Here is a 13,520-nt window from a genome sequence, read left to right as displayed (position 1 = left end):
TGCTAAATGAACTGATCCAGTGATGGAAATGAGGTTCAGTCTGTATCTTGAGATGGTACCTAGTCCAGTCACTGGACATAGTTCAAAGACCATAGAATCAAAGCGTGGATATTGTCACCTCCAGTATTTGCACACACCCTCAGGCTTTGCTATGTGATCTGTTACTCCCCAACTGTTCAGGCTCTTTTGATTCACAAACTAACCTTATATACTCTTACAGCTTTGGATTTCTACTTGAATCTCTTCCTTATCCTCAAGAATCTGATAGACCCTTGAGATCTCAGGAAAAAGATTTGTTTTCCCACCCACCCGGCCACCCTTCCTTCCTTCCATCCTTCTTTCCTTCCTTCCTTCTTCCCTTTTTCTTATCCTTCCACCTTTTCTTCCTTCCTTTCATCCTTCCTTCCTTTCTTCATTCCCTGCCTTTCGTTTTTCCTTCCTTCCTTCTTGAAAGTAATCAGAACCTGTTGAACGTTTTATATTTTTCAACTATTTTCTTTCTTTTTTCTGTTTTGCCAAGCTGTGACTGTCTATTAACTGACCAGATTATAAAAAATACAACAGGCAACACCTTAGTTCATCCGTCTAATAAGCCTGTTTATCTGGTCTTCCTGTTGCCAGCATCTCCACCTTCTACAAAGTGGGTCGTCTTTTTCTTCATTCCACCATGTAGGGAAGGTAATTGAAGAGCCACAGGATGTTATTTGCTTCCTTGAAGCATTTCCCAACTGTATAGATCTCATGAATTAGATCCTTCATGCAGATGATGCCAAATATACCAAGAGATGGAGCAATCAAGGAATTATCTGTCAAGGCAATCTGCTTTTTATTGATTTTGCTATAGCCTTGCTTGTAGATGAGCGCATTTACTGACTTCGGGTTGGGGTACCCCCATGCAATGTACAGTTCCACAATTCTCAGCATGTTCACTGAAGCCTTGTTGAGCTTAACAAAGGCGCCACGGAAGCAGCTGCATACCTTGCGCACCTTTGGCCTTAGGCCATCGAGACCTCGGATTCTGAGTGACAAACGGCCATTTTGGCTCTGCGGGCACACAGACGCTTCAGCTCTCCGTGCCCTCCAGTCATCCAAATCTCAGTCCGGTCCATCTGCCTGTACTCCTTGTGAGAGTGCTTTGCCTTCCTTCTCCTAGATGAGCTTCCTCCTTGCCTTTCGCAGTGTCTTCATGGCAAACTTCTTCCTCAGGCGCCTCACCTTTAACTCTGTGGAATTCCTTTGCCTTTTCCTAAGGTTTTCTGGCACAACGGCATCTTTCTTCTTCTTCTCTAGTTCCAGCCGGGAAAGGAGAGGACTTCTTTGTTTTTTTTTCAATCTCCCTGGTAGTTGTCTGTTTACAAGGCTATTCACACCGTGAAAGGACAAAGCCCACATAGGCCAGAAGAGAGCGTCAGCTTCTCTCGGAATAGGAATTGTATCAGTTGTAAACGACCTTGCGGGTGCTAGGAATCAAACCAAAGGTCTCTGGAAGAGTAGTTCGTGTTCCAAGCCATTGTGCCTTCTCCAGCTCTGGGAGGGATGTTTCTCAGGAAACCCTGGATCCCAGCACACCTGTAATGACCCTGGTGCCACCATCATGGCCTTATCAGCCTTCATGACATAGATTTCTTTTTCTTTCTCTTCCCCTGTTAGTTAAGGATTAGGCATGCACTACCAAAGGAAGCATTTCAGTCCGAACAGTTTTAAGTTAGAATTGTTTGTTTTTTAAACGCATCCCAGGCTGACTCCCTGAAACTTTCCTGTTTATCAGGAGTTATTACTTATGAAAGATAGACTTTCTTTACAGAAACACATAGTATTTTTCTTTATTTGTTCCTCATTAAAACATTCATATTTGAAATAAATATATACCTTTTTAAGTTTTGTTTACACCCTCATTTTATATAATTGCTTATGTGTGCATGTGTGCATGTGTGCATATGAATGTGAATGTATGTGTGTGTGTGTGTGTGTGTCGTGAGCATATATAGAAGCATTTTACTTATGCTTTTAGGTTTTAATGGTTGACAACATAGATGCAGAAATGGGCTTTAAAATCTCCTTTAGTTTTGCTTATCTTAGGCCACTTCTTTTTTAAAATCTGGGAAAAATCAATATTCATTTTCTTCTTTCATGTTAAATAGTTCGGGTAAAATACAAAAGCAAGAAAATACACGTGAAAGCTACTATTCCTGACAACACTTCATCTTTTTCAGGCCCATATTGGCTTTGCTCCCGGTCTATCCATTCTCTAATGTAAGTGTTACAAATTTCTCCAAAGTGCCATAAAGCATGATAAACATAAATCAATATTTCTTGGTTAAAAACTTGGAATTGCTGATGGGGACTCAGTTGATCAGAGGCATCCTGCATCTGTCATGTCCCTCTGATATTTCTTCTGACCAGCAGCCATTTCTGGTCTCAGGAATAAGTCTTTGTCCCTCTCCAACCCAAGTTCCCTGGCCACTCACAGTGACACACCACAATGGATGTGAAGAAGATCTCTTCCAGCAATCTTAGACGAGCCCCATTCTTTTTCCTCCTGGCCTCTGAGCCTGACAACTTTGTGAAAAAGAGAGTGCTACCTCAGACAGAGTTAGACCGCGGACCAGCAGTATGTCAAGCTGGTCTGCGGATAATGCCAGTTTGTCATGGGGGGAAAAAAGAAAACAGAAACTATTTTCATTTTTTGTCTAAGATTCAAAGACGTGAGCAAAATTCCACCTCTTGCCTTCTGCTTTTTTTGCAAATGTGGCAAGTGATCCGAAGGAAGCACCTGCAGGCAGCGTGATGGCAAAGCCCACCTGTCGGGATTCTGCCATCTTTGGGGTACGATCATTTGTTGTACCATTCGAGAGAGCGCCACATCACTCTCCTCGAATGACAGCTTACTCTCACCGCCAGCTCATGCTATTTATGTGGTGTCCATGTTATTTATTCTCATCTCAGAAGGAATGATTGAATAGCTTCGTGTGCTTCCCCCACAAGGAATGGTAGAGCCATATCATGTTACATTTGCAAGCTCGAGTGATCCTTTATTAAGCTTTTCACGGGCGGCTTTCAGGGCACTCATGAATTCTTGGTAGGGCAATACATAAAGTGGTTTGGAGAAGACTGACCCACTGTCCATTGTTCATGCTAATTAGGATCCAGCAAGGACAGGACAGACTGCGTTCTCCCTAAATCTTCACCGAGCTCCAACTCAAAGCAGACTATACTACAGTGAAAAATCAACGTTTGCCCTGAGAAGATCCAGTGGCCCAGTGTGTTCTTGGGAATGGAAGTGGAAATGTTAAACTCTTTTTTTTCCAATTATATTACCACCACAAGCCCAGTCTGATGCATTGTTGTTAACTGCCTGTTTTGTTTTGGGTTTTTTTTAAACACATTTAAATGTGGATGTTTTCACATCAGTATAAAGGCAGGGCAAATCACATTTAAACAAGTGTCACTATGCTCAGCTATGTTTATAATCAGGGAAATTTCAATGGAAAGGCAGCAAGTGATGTCATTTCATAATCATATGAGCAAAACAAAATCTCGCAGTTCTCTTGGAAATCTTTGAGCAGATAGAAACATTTACAACCTTGGGGAGTGTGTGACTGCTCTTTGATTTCAGCCAACCTAATCTGGGGTGATTAAACCCGCAGTAAAAGTTATGCACATAGATGAAACATATAAATATACCTACAAGACAATTTTGTAAATATAAAACTACTCAAAACAATCTACAAAGTAACATTCACTCCACCAGTAACATAGCATCTCTCTATGCAGTAGATACCTCTACAGATACATATTTATCTGTATATTTAAATGTAAGAACAAAAACATGGGAAAATTTATATTTAAGGTATACATTTAAAAACAGAAACAAGAATTCATATTTATTATTGTTTTGCTATTTATATAAAACAGCTTGATAAGATTTGTGGGGAAATAATCCCGAGTGTTGTATATGAATTGGTGAGGGTAACACAGAGAAGGATTAGAACGATAACTAACTTTGCAATGGATGCTCGTTTGCTTATAAAGTGTGTAACCTGTTAAAATAGCACTTTTAATTAGACACCAACTGCTTTTCTTACAAAGCATTTTTATTTTTGTAAAATACATGTAAGAAAAATTCTGGTTTTGCTCTTCTTCCATTTGCGTGTATATATCTCTGGTGTTCATGATTATCTGCATGTATTTGCATGTGTGCATGTGTGCATGTGTGTGCACCAGCAATTGATGTACTGTATCATCTTCCATTACTTTCCACCTCGTTTTCTGAGACATACTCTGTTACTGAACTTGGAGCCCATTGGCTGGCTAGCCTGGTTTGTCAGAAAGCCCCGAGGGTCTTATCTGAATCACCCCAGCTCTGGGATTGTAGGTATATCTCATTGAATGCAGTTTTTTGTTTTTTAAACATGGGTTCTAGATTTCTGTACTCAGTTCTTGGACCAGCACCAGCTCTTATTCCAAGTCCAAGAAAGCAGCATGCATTAAATCCATACTGCTGTATAATCTGGACCACCACAAATCTCTAAACCTTTTGCATTACCCTACAGAGAAACTGCCTCTCCTTTAAACAATAATGTTCTGCCTTCCTTTTCATCTCCAAGTAATTCCTGAGGGTCTTTCCATGTCTATGAATCTGCTTACTATAGACACCCTGTATCAGTTGAATTATATAGGAGTTACTCCCTTTGCGTCTGGCTAAGTTCACGTGACATGTCTTCAAGTTCCATCCATCCAGATTGTAGCATGCATCAAAACTTCATCTCATCTTATGGGTTAGACATTTAATGTTGATTTGTGTATAGAATCTTTTTATCTATTCATCTGTTTATGAACCCTTCTGTTTTCAGGTATTTCTCTATAATGACTATTAGTCCATGAACACTGACATACAAATATCTACATAGCCTTTTTTGGTTGTTTAGACCATGTATGCAGGAAGCATATTGGTGGGTCATAAGTTATTTCCATGTTGTACGTTTTGAGCAAATATGATGCTGGCTCCTGTGGTACTGCACTGATTTGTGAATCTCGCCATCCTAGGGAGGCAGGGAGCAGTGTTTTATTGGGTTGATCTGTTTGAAGTGAATCTTTCAAAGATAATCTTTCAATAAACTGGCTGTGACATTATCATTTCCAAACTTTTATTAAATTAGCAACTTGTTTGACATTCCACAGGCATGAAGTTGCTGAGAAGCCTGGACCAAGCAATCCTTATCCTCTGAATGCACAGGGATGCTACTCAAGACTGTAGTCACCAGTGCTGCATGGCTACCATGGGCTAATTTCCTTACGGTATGCTTTGTCTTCCAAAGTTCTTTTATCTCTGTTAGGGATACAACTTTAGGCCTTATATATGCCAAGCCAGTATTTTATCACTGAGCTATACCTCAAGACCCTGAGGTGGAATATTTTATCTCAAGTTTATAGATTAAGTCCAGGGTCTTCTAGAATAAAGGACATAGTCAATGTAAAACTGTTAGTAAATATCAATGCTGAGATTTGAACCTGTCACACAAGCCTTTGGACATGTAATCTCACCTTGCCAAACTTTAAATGAGGTATTATTATTATTATTATTATTATTATTATTATTATTATTATTTTCTATAATGGAATCTGGACTATTTCCTAACGTACTTTTTGAAATATGGTATTCATGGATACAATGCCAAACACCATGGGCTTTCCCATCAGTCTTGACCCTAAAGCTATCTCCTTTCTATGGGAACTGAGTACTCCCTACTCACATATCACAGTTACAAATACAGACACAGCCAGGAGGCAGGTCCTCCACAGAATAGAGCGAGCTACAATGCAGAGGACACAGATTGCCTGTTCAGACAGTCTTAACTGGAAGCTGGCCATAGGAGCAAAATGTGCTTGTCAATGGAAAGACTGTCCACACGTGATCTCACAAGCGCAATGAGTATTAGACCTTCTTGCCTGGTGGAGGCAAAGTGTCCTCTTTGCTTCAACATTGACAGTCTTTATATTTTCATGATTTATTGGCATGTTTTGCTGCACATAACGTTAGGACTTATAACATTATTTACTTTGACTGTATTCATGTCCCATCACTTTCTGCCCCTTCTCGGCCATTCTATAGTCTCATTTCTATTACGTCTCCTACTCACATAAGGTTTTAAATATCCATATAAAATCCAGAGTTCACAAAATGAGAAAAAAAGACACATTATTTGTTTCACATTCTTTATGACTCTGTTATACATATAAAATGTGTGTGTCTGTGTGTTTGTGTGTGTGTGTCTGTGTGTGTGTCTGTGAGTGTGTGTGTGTCTGTGTGTGTGTCTGTGTGTGTGTCTCTGTGTGTGTGTCTGTGTGTGTGTCTGTGTGTGTGTCTGTGTGTGTGTGTCTGTGTGTGTGTCTGTGTGTGTGTCTGTGTGTGTGTCTGTGTGTGTCTGTGTGTGTGTCTGTGTGTATGTCTGTGTGTGTGTCTGTGTGTGTGTCTGTGTGTATGTGTGTGTGTATGTGTGTCTGTGTGTGTGTCTGTGTGTGTGTGTGTGTATGTGTGTCTGTGTGTGTGTGTGTATGTGTATATTTGTGTGTATGTGTGTCTGTGTGTGTGTGTGTGTGTACACCTAGGCTGATTCTATAGCGTGGCTACTATAAATGACAAGGCAGTAAAACGCCCTGTGCAGATGTCTGTGTGGTCTGTTGGCGCACTTTCATCTGTATGCCCAGTCATGTTAGAGCTGGCTGGCTCAGATGGCACTTCTGTTTTCAGTTTTCTTAGCAGCCTCCACACTATGGTTTCCATAGTGGCAGGACTAATTTACAGTCTCGCCAGCAGTGTGTAAGCCTTCTTTTATCTGCTTCCACGACTGAGCCTCTCACTGTTCTCCTGGTAATGTCTGTCCCCACTGGAGTGGGGTGAAACCTAAAATGTTGTTTTCATTTGCCCTTCTCTGATGCCCAATGGAGAACCCGTTTCTGTATTTTTATATGCTACTGCCCCTTCTGGCAACTTTTACTTTGATCAGCATATGTATTGATTGAAGTGTTTAGGATATTTCTTTTCCTTTTGTGTTCTTTATATATTCTAGATATTAGTCCTCTGTCAGCAGGGCCAGATGTAGCGCTCACAAAGGCTTCCTCTCATTTCTCTAATTGCTTCCTTTGCTGTATAAAGCTTCTTAATCTGAATGTAACCCCATTTATTGTTTTGAATTCCTGAGAAAAATGAATCACTTTACAGGAAATGTTTATGTTTATAGCTTGAAATATATTCACTGTGTATTTCCAAGGTTCAGCTCTGGAATTGGGGTAATTTTATTTCATTTAATTTATTAGTTTTACTTAGTCTTTAAATTTTTCATATATAATTTTTAATTAAATAAGTAGCATTGATGCCTTTGATTTATTTGAGTTGACTTTAGTAAACAACAGATACCCATCCAGTTTCTTCTTTGTGTAGAAATAGAACTACCTAACACCATTTTTTGAGAGATCGGCTTTTCTCCAATGTATGTTTCTGCCATTTTTGTCCAAAGCACATGATATAACCCTATGGGATTATATTTGTGTCTTCTATCCTATTGCTCTACATGGCTGTTTTTAATGCCTCTGTTTTGGTTTTATTATTACTATTGTTTTCTAGGATAACTTGAGTTCATATGTGGTGAAACATCCACTGTTGTTTTCTGTCGGAATGATTGGTTATCTGAGGTCTTTCATGCTTCTATATGAAATTTAAGATTTTTCTTTCTGTTTCTGCTTTATCAATGAATCAAGACTCTTCAATGGAATGCTTTCAAATAGAAGTAACTAGAGATCAGTGTGTTGTGAGTGAAATAATCCACCATGTTGGAACCGTGTCCCTTAGATTAGTGATATAGATTTTTTCTTTATTTGTCTCAATATATTAACAAAAACTCATATATGTTAAAAAAAACCACGTGTGATGATTTGATGGTTGGCCCATGGGAAGTGGCACTATTAGGAGGCATGGCTTTATTGGAGCAGGTATGGCCTTGTTAGAGGAAATGTGTCACTGTGAAGATAGGACTTTGAGATCTCATATATGGGTTCAAGTCTGACAAGTGTGACAAGGAATCCTCCTGGCTACCTTTGGGTCATGATGTAGAACTCTTGGCTCCATCAGCCCATATCTGCCTGCACAGCGCCATGCCTCTCACTATGATGATAGTGGACTAAGCCTCAAAAACTGTAAGCCAGCTGCAATTAACTGTTTTTCTTTGTAAGAGTTGCCTTGGTCATGGTGTCTCTTCGCAGCAATAATATCCAAACTAAAACACTATTCATTAAGAAAAACTGTTTTTGTACGCTATTTATTTGTTTCAATGGGAAGGAAAAGTGATCTAGAAACTATTGGTAAGATCGGAGATACAAAAGCCACCCTGATTCCTCTTTCGCCTGACCTGTATCACTCAGAATGTTCAGAAAGTTGAGGTTTCTGCAAGACCTTGTTCAAGATTGCTTGTTTAATAGCTTAATATATTTTGAATACAAAAATGACATGAAAATTTTCATTGCAACCTTTAAATATAGAAAGGAAAATCCTCTTAACTCTGCCTAATCCCACTTTCAATGGGCATTTTCTGCTACCAAGTTAGTGTGTTTCTTCCAAGAACTTATAAACATTTTAAGTTATATTAGTTCACTGTGAGCTGGATCTTCAATCAATGAATACATATTTAATAAAAAAAAATTGAGCCACACACAGTATGACACAGTATGACAAGAGTAAGCCATACGTACTTAATGAGTGAAGACGACTTATGTCAGAAATGGAGTTGAGGGGTTCACTTCTGGGATTGTACTTGATTGTAATGACAACACTAAATTTTAATTTTTCAAATGAGAGGACTGAATTGCGGTGAAGTAAACAATTAATCCAAGGTCCCCAAAATGATCGACGGAAAAGCTCAGATTCAAACCAAGGGCATATTCTTTAGAGCACACGATCTCAAAGGCATCACATGGTCCTGGCTTAAGAGAACAGCTTTCTTATAGCTTGCCCTTCACCTCAGAGTTTTACCTGGATTGGCTCTTGTTTGTTTTGGGGGTTTTTGTGTTTTGTTTTGTTTTGTTTTGCTTTGTGGGTTTTTGTTTGTTTGTTCATTTGTTTTGTCTTTTTGGTTTTTCAGTTTTTGCAACACTGTGAAAACAGGTATTGCTTTTCCCCATTTTTGAGATAGTGAAACCTAGGCCCAGGTACAGAGCTGAAAGTGGACTAGAGACAATCTAGCTCTACGGACTGAAATGCCCTGCTGAGTTCCATTACTATGTGCATAGGTGCACATCTGTGCTAAAACACCATTCAAGCCTTAACTGTGTTTGCTAACAGTTTTCAATAGCATTGGAAATTCCTTAGATATAAGGTAACTAAGATAACAAATTGAGAATTTCACATTGAGTGCAATCCTAAGTATATAAAGTGTATGTGGCAAAAAATGTCTCATAAGAAATACATTTATTTTGGTTCTGATTGCTATAAGATAGTTTTTCTCACTATTGAAAAGGGTTAATACACAAGTATTTGTGTTCTTTTATCTAAATGAAGTTTTCTGGAGAAGGGCTTGACCCTGATGTGCTGGATTGAGGTGGAGATAGGAATGGAGGTGAGAACAGAACTACTGAGAAGGGAGGAGGCCCTTCCACCCCTGAGACGTGGCTGCAACCATGTTTTGAGTTTATTGCATCAGGGAGACTTATTTGTACAATCACAGTAACAAGCACCTTACCAGGACATAGGAGAAGATACAGAAATACCATCATACCCTCACACTATCCCTCTAAATGTGAATGATTAATACCTAAGCCCACATAACTTCCTTACATTCATCCCTGAAAGGTCTCATTCTTGACGTAACCAGAGTGTGAGGAAGAAGGAAAAAACATTCCTTTCTAGAGTGTTCTAGATTGCAAAAGAATCCCATGGAACTTATTGGAAGATATCCTCTCTACTCAACTTCCAACCAATGAAGAGAGTATTAGTGACAGATATTTCCCTCCAATCTTGCTGGTGGGGATTAACATTAGTCAAGTCTGAAGGCAAAAGGAATGCAGGTTTCCACAAAGACAAGGGGGGCAGAGGCAGACCTCAACAGTTGTTTTCAGATGTAAGAGTTGTGGGTGGCTTTCCTGTGCGTTTTCAAGTTTTCTGTGACTCTCATTTTGTTCCTTACAGAATCAGAAAACCAATTACTTTATTTCAAATCCCTATTAGCTGTATCTCTTTACCGTCCATCTGGCTTAGTTCATGCTTTATTTTCATCCGGACATTTTTATACTGCACATGTTTGTTACAAGTAGGACAGCTATGGTTTTTCTCCAGAATCTAATCCTAGAATTTGCATTTAGATATATGTAAATTAAAACAATTTAGGCCAACAACATTCTATATCCTACTTCGAAAGAATCTTTGAAGTGCTGAGGAAAACTGGGGCTTAATCAGTGTGTTCCCATGCCACACGTTAAGTCTCAGATCGAAAACAAAAATGGCGACAGAGTCCAGACCACAGCAGGAATGAAGGAACTAGCATTTTGACCAGTTCTCCTCGGTGGTGATTTTTATTTTTTAGAGCCCCACTCAGACTTTTTTAAGAAATGGAATGTGAGTCAAGTGGTGAGTCCTAAGAGAAAATCTACAGGTTACTTGCGAAGTAAGAGGTTTGCTTTTCAGTGTGTGATTGAGTCAGTCTGCTTCTCAGTTGTAGTTAGTCACTTCAGTTGGATCTGAGCTGATATCAAAATAGAAGCTCAGTGTTAGGATTTATACCAAAGTGTAATGTGCTACTGTAACTTTACCTCAAAGGTAGTGCTCTTAAAATTTCATCTCAGCACATCTCTGTCCTTAAACAGACTCCTAACACTTGAGCCTCCCTAGTCAGTCCCTAGGAGCTCCTACACTTGAAGATCGCACGCACTCAAGACTTCATGAAGATCGCACGCACTCAAGACTTCATGAGGACTTCTGGTCTTGTGACACCAATTCCATCTTTCATGTCCTGTAATCTTGTCTATACCTTTTTTTTTTTTGTACTGTTTACACCAAGTTCTCATTACAGAGCACTGTTTTCCCTGAAACATGCTGTCATGCTTCTGAGCTTAATGTTTCATTATATATTAGCTTAATAAACTAGGGCACCTGATGTCCTGTCGTCTGAGCATGGCATGGCTGGTGCCCCCCTTGAGCTATCAAGAGCAGCACCAGACCTGCACAATATTTCAACCTATTGCCATCATCCACCTGGAGGGACTCCCAGTACCTAGCAACCTCCTTGTGGATATATAACTAGTTAATAGTTGCTGGGAGAGAATTTCTTTCTTCAGTGGTGTAGCCATCCTTAAGTTCCTCACTCTCTAATTAAACTCACCAAACTACACTTGGATAGGATACTTTCTTTGTTTCTGCCATTGATACCCAGTCTAGAGAGAGTAGATGTTTATTCTTACCTCTTCGGAAAAGAATTTTCCACAATACCTAACACTCAGCATGACTTATGTCTTTGACCCTAATTACCAATTTCTATGACGTCGTCAAGCATGTTGTAGAGGCATGGTTAACACATACTTTGTACTTAAAGCTGCTGACTTGATTTGTCTTTCTTGTCCCTTCCCTGCTAAAATACCCACTCCTTGGACATCATCTCTCCCAGTAAAGGGGGAATTCATCTTTTTACTCTCTTTCCTTACCAGCTAACTATGTTTCCATTTTTATCACCCATAGCATGAAGTTTACATACTTAACGGGGCGGGGTCTTATGTTGATTTTATTTCTGTTATACAAAGATGACTAAATTGAGGCATTTTCTCTTAAGGAGGCTATGCTTCTGTGGTATATGTGCTCCAGGCTTCCATAACAGAATATAATCAAATGTCTGACAAAACAGCATGTACTTGTTGCCCCATGGTTTTGATGATCAAGGTTGGAAAACAAAATCAAGAAATCAGCAGAGGGTTCTTGGACTTCATCAGAAAGTTTCCTTTTGCAGTTGATGGTAATTGATACAGAGACTCAGCACTGGTTAAAAGGCAGAAAATAAATGGCTCCAGAGTCCTCAGCCTTAAATCTGGCCTCTATCATTGCTTACTCGGCAAGTCTCAGGAAGCATTGTGGAGGAGGCAGTGATTAGAAGGCAGGAGTTAGAAACTTTGGAGCAGTGATTTGAAACAGTGTTTTCAGGATATTACAGGGTGGTTGCACTCAAAACTTCACTGCACCTCTAATCACCAGCACACAGTTATACCCATAGACATTTTATCATGAGACTGAATGAGCTCATTAGATCCCACCCCTCCCTGATGCTGAATGATAGTTGGAAGAAGGGGGAGGGTATTATTTTCTGCAGTGTTGTAGTCTTGATGAATTGCCCATACTCAAGTAAGTAACCTTGTACCCATGCTTAGACAGGCAACTCTAATCAAACTCAGTGCATCACACACACACACACACACACACACACACACACACACACGGACACGGACACGGACACAGACACAGACATGGACACGGATGTACACACATGGATATACATATACACACACATGCAGACACACATGCTCCTCCCCCACACACACGGAGATACACACATGGGCACATGCACAAAGGTACACAGACAGACACACACAGACACACACAGAGATGTACACATGGAGATACACACATGGGTACACACACAGGGACAAACACACATACACACAACCACATCGTCATATACAAACACATGGACACACAAATACACAGGGACACACATATGGAAACACACAAACACAGACATAAAGACACACACAGACACATGGACACACAGACACGAAAGAAGGAGGGGGACTTGTTGGAATGAAGGGTTTTAGGTGGAATAGAAGGGAGGATAAGACAGAGTAATAGCATCATAAAAAAATTCATTATACTCATGAATGAATCTGTTGAAGAATAAAAACTAAATAAAAAAAGATATCAGCAGAGCAGGCTCCCTCTGAGAGCTGTGCTTACATGCTCAGCCACAAACATAAAACAGAGAAAGTGAACTGGTGGGGCCATAAACTCTCAGTCTGTTCATCCTTCCCCCATCATGGCTTCCGTGTAGCATCATCTCCAAAAGCATCACCAATCGAGGACCAAATGTCTAAACCACCAAGTGTCTGGGAGACAGTTTTATCCTGACAACCACAAAAGGCAGTGCCAGGAATTTTTCCTCACTAAACACAGGAGGAGGCCTACTGCTGGCCAGCACATGAGAACCCCATCTAGCTCGAGATCATTCAAGCATATTTCCCAGCCCTCTCAGATTTAACCACAAAGGAAATGGACTACCCCGGCATATGTTATCCATCTAATATCTGGGTGTCAGAGTCAACTGCACTTATCAGATTTATTAGATAAAATCACCTGAGGGCGGAAGTACCCAAAAAGTATGAGTAATTAAAATACTGAGCGGCAATATTATTAAAGGTATATTAAAATCAATGACATCCATTTGAAAAGATATATTTCATACCCCGTCCTCCACGGTGGGAGACGTGGCTGGGCA

At 39.9% G+C, this 13,520-nt stretch overlaps 1 pseudogene across 1 annotated transcript; it reads right to left on the bottom strand.

The window, feature by feature from the left end:
• Window positions 1–572: 572 nt before the first annotated feature.
• Window positions 573–2,216, bottom strand: LOC148002475 (large ribosomal subunit protein uL30 pseudogene; annotated as a pseudogene). The gene has a single exon (XR_015632935.1). The product of XR_015632935.1 is annotated as a large ribosomal subunit protein uL30 pseudogene (transcript).
• Between the last annotated feature and the right edge of the window lie 11,304 nt (window positions 2,217–13,520).

The sequence above is a fragment of the Rattus norvegicus genome, chromosome 11 (genome assembly GCF_021556685.1).
Source record: "Rattus norvegicus strain SHRSP/BbbUtx chromosome 11, alternate assembly SHRSP_T2T, whole genome shotgun sequence".
NCBI lineage: Eukaryota > Metazoa > Chordata > Mammalia > Rodentia > Muridae > Rattus > Rattus norvegicus.
This window is presented reverse-complemented; position numbering and strand designations above follow the sequence as displayed.